General features: G+C 42.4%; 1 pseudogene; it reads right to left on the bottom strand.

The window, feature by feature from the left end:
• Positions 1 to 4,740: 4,740 nt before the first annotated feature.
• Positions 4,741 to 4,971, bottom strand: LOC108399188 (small nuclear ribonucleoprotein G pseudogene; annotated as a pseudogene).
• Positions 4,972 to 5,425: the final 454 nt, after the last annotated feature.

Below are 5,425 nucleotides of genomic sequence, written 5' to 3'. Positions count from 1 at the left end.
ACCACCATTTCATATGCCTAATATCTGTTAGTAGCTGCCCCCTCAAATTTCAAGGACATTCTATTGCTCTGTAACTAGTGAGGACCCCTTCCCTCCCATCCCCACTCTCCTCCAGTCTCTGCTCTCTTGATATGTCTCATCCACGTGTCTGTCTTATGGATGGCAGATGTCTCTGTTATGGCAAAGTCCTTTTCTAAGGGCCAGTCTTTCCACTTGCTTAACTAGCTAAAGAAGATACATAAAAAAGGACATTGTCCCTGGAGGCAATGCAGCAAGGATAGTGGCTCTAATGGAACTTAGCAGATAGGCACAGCTTTTGCTGCTGAACACACCATGGAGGTGATTACCTGTTAGTAGTTTTGATATGAGCTTTACCAAAATACTGCTTCCAACTTAGGAGCAGCCAATTAATGGTTCTTGCCCAATGTCCTCTATACTAAATGGCAGGAAGAGAGCCTTTCTCTGGGGTGGGGGGTAGTGAGTTCAGCTATATCAATAGTAGAACAGATTGCAAAAAATGGCATCAATAATTTTCAGCTCCTTCTGTCAAGAGATGGAGTCTAATTCCCTAGGCTTGAAATTGAGGCTGGCCTCAGGTCTTATTTGCACCAATGGAAAGTGGCAGAAATGACATCAAATAATTTCCAAACCCAGGCATCAAGAGGCTATGTGGCTTCTGCTCTTGTGTGTCCTGGGACCCTATGACCACTGTCTGAAGGAACTCAGGCGATCCTGTTCATGAGGAAAGATGCGGCTGCCGCTCCAGCCTACCAACCACCGAACACAGGAGACAGATCCTATGGATCATCCTTAGATGACCCAGTCACCAGCTGTCTGCCAGCTCACTCCAGATGCAGAAGCCCAGCAAGGATCGAGTAAGCCAGGGTATCAGAAGAATAACCAGTCAATTCCCAGAATCATGAGCTAAATAAATGGTAGTTGGTTTAAACCACTAGGTTTGGGAGTGGTTGGTTACACAACAAAAGCTAAGTGATACTCCAGTCATGAGATGATTTTTATCCTATTTTAAGTGTGAAGGATGGGATGGATTCATCAACAGAGTGGAGTAAGATCTATAAAACTTGACTTTGTGACCTGAAGAGGAGAATAAGGGAAGAAAAAAAGGACATGAAGATGTACATATTTAAAAGGACCCAGAAAATGCAAATCTCCTACCAGCATTTGCTGTGAAAACTATAGACTATTTGAATGGGTCTGAGTATCTCAAATACACCTGCTGGTATGAAGGAAGATAGCCCTGATTCTAGATGGTACTCAACTTTTGTGGCATATGTCCCCGTTCAGATCAAACTAAGATTCAGAGGTTGGTGACCTTGCCTGGTATCTGTCTCTTTGTTTTCCTGAAAAGAGAGGGAGTTCTTTGTTACTTTGTAGGACCTGAATGCAATCAGGGCCCCATATGGTTCAGTCTCTGCACAGTGCTGCTTTCAAAGAAATAGCATTGTGGTAGATAAACAACTCACAGCAATTCGTATCTGTACTCAGTTTCTTGGAAAAAAAAAGCTACCAGGAGAATACATTCTTAATGCCAGCAAAACTTAAAAGAGCATCTTCTTTAGACATCTTTATTGCTCTCAATCTTTCTATCGTGCCCTGCAGCCACGTTTCTAAGAATGCTCCTTCTGGAAGTGGCTCATAAAAATATAAAATGTTCTCTTCCCATTTTCTCTTTAGTCTGTGAAAACTCTTCCCTAAAACCAAACTGCATGGCTCTTCCGTCTCTTGACTATGAGTCCCCACTCAAGTATAGAGCTAAAATCTCCTTCTTGTCCCCTAAACTCTGGCTCCACCACAGGCATACTTTCATCCTTACGTTACTCCTGTGCAGTGATACCTTCCTAGAAGCTCGTGCCCCCTGCACCTGACCCTCCACGATACATGTCGGCCTCTGATGTTTCTCTGAGACTCATCTCATTAACCAGATTCCACACACCACGGGAAAAACTTGGTGCTCAACTCAGTTAAGATTCCCTCCCCTTTATAAATGGGGGGGAAGGTAGGAAGAGCTGAAATATTTATTAATATGGCCTTATGTTAACTTGGATTATGCAAATATGAAATTGTGTGATATAGTTATTTCTGGAACAATGGAAATCTCTCACTTCTGGAACAGAACATAAGATAAAGTGAATGTCCCCATATGAGAAAAAAATCAATAATCACATGTTTAAAGTTGGTGCACTGAGTGAATTGAAAACTATACCCTTGTTATGGTAGCTGATAAATAGATATACATGATAGTATTCTTTGTCAGTCCTGTGAAAAAAACTGCTCTTGAAATATAGAAGTTTGAACTATATAAAACGTGTTCCAGAAGACACCCCAGCACAAACTGACTTTGATGTTCTGTCCTGTTGCATTTGCTTTTGTGCCAGAGGTGAGGGAAGGGGACTAGGGAAAAACTAAGACAGGATGGTCAGCTTTCGAATCCTCAAGAGGAAGGGGAGACTCAGACTGGATGAGCTACTTCAGGGTCCAGGTGACAATGGACATCATTTCGAAAAGACAAGAGCCTTCTTGGCACCAAGGACCACTCTGGCATTTTTAAAACTGGCAACTCTGGAACCTCCAGGAGACCTACCGTTAAGGTTGTTCCAACGTGTCCATCAGCCCTGTCAGCATTAAGGCTCCCCCTAGTGGCTGCATTAGCAAGGACACCGATGGGGGTGAACCGGATGGGAGAGAAAGCGAAGATGTGAAGATGCCCGTGACAGACTATGGCCCACGAGCTGGTCATGGACACAGGAGAGGCATCCTTTGAAGACTTTTTTGTGACATTTTGGAGTGGGAGGATTATTTTTTTTGAGGGTCTGTATGAGAAGGAAGGGTTAAACACAAGAGCTTTGAGATGCTGATGATCACCCACCTGAATTTACGACAGGCTGCTTTTGACCTTGGGATTTTTATTATACCCGTACATACAGGTATGGTGGCTCTGCTCTGTATTCTCGTTCTGGATCTGGTCTATTTACGTAATTCCCTAAACCTCTGATTCCTTATTTGTAAGATGGAGGTGATAATAGCACTTACTTTGAGATTTTTGTGAGGATTCAATTAGCTGATGCAGGGAAGGAGCTTAGCATGGTGCCTAGCCTCCACTGCAAGTGCTCAGTAAATGTGAGCTGACACCATGGTGTTGTCACATCCGCAGCCTTTGAGGCCGGTGCTCTCAGTCGCACAGAACCTTTGGAGCTGCTAACGTGGTTCAGTGAGCAGACTACCTTGGCATCACACGGAGCTTCTGGATCTTGGGTCCCTCCTTATCCAGTGACTGATGTGGCAAGAGGACACAGCTAATGATTCCTTCTTAATTTTGCGTCCTTTGTAAAGGGAACTGCCATTGCAGCTGGCATTTTCTAACTTTCTGCCACATTTTCTAGGAAAAAAGCAACTACTTATTTTGGGGAGATGGTATTTTATCAGGCAAGATCAAGCCATTCTGAGAGGAGAAATTACCCGTAAGTTCTCATTCACTGATCTTTTGGGAAAATGACTGCTGTTTGATTTGTTGTCTATTAAATGGCAGAAAAATACTATAAAAGCAATTAATGGAAGTATTTAATTATAACTATATTAAGACCAATGTTTCTGTTTTTATTACAGTCAAAATGGCAGGTTGAATGAATCCTTAAAATTATGATGACGGGGTTTCCATGGCAACTAGATGGGAATTAGGGAGATGAAGTTCTGGCCTATGGGTGCTTTTATCCCACTCACTGGGGACCTAGAGAATCTGTTTCTGCATGGTGCCTTGCCATGGCTCTTGGTCATCCAAGTCTACAGCCCCAGATGCCCCTTTCTGCCCAAGGTGGGGCCAACGGAAGTTGCGTGACTGCTTATAGCAAAAGGGCCCCCATGCATAAAATGTTTTTATTTGCATTATTTCATTTAACATGTTATCACTCTAAGGTAAGTTATCTCCATTCTAAAGGTGAGGAAGCAGGTTCTCAAAGGTGACATGGGTGGCTAGAGTCAAGTGGCAGAGTCTGGGCCTGTATCATCCAACTCCAAGACCAGTGTCCATTCCTTTGGGCCAGGGTGTGGGTCAGAACCTTCTTCCCAGGGTCTTTCCTGCCCACTGTGGCAAGTGGGATGGCTGGAGAGAGTGAGGCTTTACTTGTGTTCTCATTGGAGGCTGTGATGGAGAACAGGACACAGCTTTATTTATTTCCACGAAAGTCTCAGTTGCCAGGATGGGAGAGCAATACTTTGTGGAAAAAATGCACATTGTATTTGTTCCATGAGTCCTGATTTCTTTGCCTGCTGACATGTGGAACTCCTCGTCGATTGCAATCATGAAAGACACTCTCCTATTGCGTCTATGAACGCAATCCTCCCAGTTTTATTCAGTTACACTGATTATTTCCCATTATGAATTTCTATTGAGCTTTTTTCCTCAAGAAGCTTCTGCAATTTTATTCCCAATTATATTATTGGAAGAAGTGGTTCTCCGTTGGCACAGCGAAATGGATGGGGGTTGTCATTTTATCCTCTCATGTAAATCATCCTTTAATTTTTGTTTGGAATGAAAGAAGTGATTACTTATTGTGGTCGGATGGGTATCCTAGATCTTTTTCTTTTTTTTTTTGACTATTACAAAAGTTTATTCATAAAAAAGCTCAGTGTGAAAACGTACACACCCGATTTTCGTATTGTAATAAAACAGGTGCTGTGGAGAAGGGACATGTGGAAGCAGTTGTTTTTCTGGTTGCACATTGTTTATACTTGTCCCAAGGCTTCTAACACAGTCATACTATTTCCTTGTGTTACCACCATTCCAGTATTGTTCTGTTGCCCACTAGTTGCCATCTCCACACATTCATCTATCACAAGACTCATAAAGGAATCAAATGTCTGCAGTATTCCTTGCACATGACTGCCACCATTTAATTTCAATGACAACTTATTGTCCATAAATTTTTTCAGCTTGGGAGGGTGAACTTCGTTCATGGTGTCTACTTGCTGAGCTCAGTGATGCCCCAAAACAAAATTCGTGGCCTCCCTCATGCTCCTGTGGAGGGCTAATGGTTTTCCCAAGATCTTTAATTATGATGAACTAGCATTGTAATTATTTTCCAACTTTAGAATTATCTCCTTCATTTACTTTCTACTTCAAGCCCGCCACTAAGCATTTCTTTCTCTGGAAGCTTTCCTGGTTCTGCTTCCTTTTCATTCCCACCATAATCACATAATAGTCAATGGCCATCTTACATCCACAGTGTGTCTGCCTCCTTTCTGGCTTCTTAATTTCTTGTCTCTATTCCAATGTGTCCTACACAGAGCAACATGAATACTTTCATCAGCTTTTATTTGGATTAGGCCACTCTCATTCTAAGACACCCATAGTAACTCCGAATTATCTCTTGAAAAAAATTAAACCTCTTAATCATACACTCTAAAGTCC

The sequence above is a fragment of the Manis javanica genome, chromosome X, assembly GCF_040802235.1.
Source record: "Manis javanica isolate MJ-LG chromosome X, MJ_LKY, whole genome shotgun sequence".
Taxonomy (NCBI): domain Eukaryota; kingdom Metazoa; phylum Chordata; class Mammalia; order Pholidota; family Manidae; genus Manis; species Manis javanica.
The sequence above is the reverse complement of the archived record's forward strand: the minus strand, read 5'-3'. Positions and strand labels throughout refer to the sequence as shown.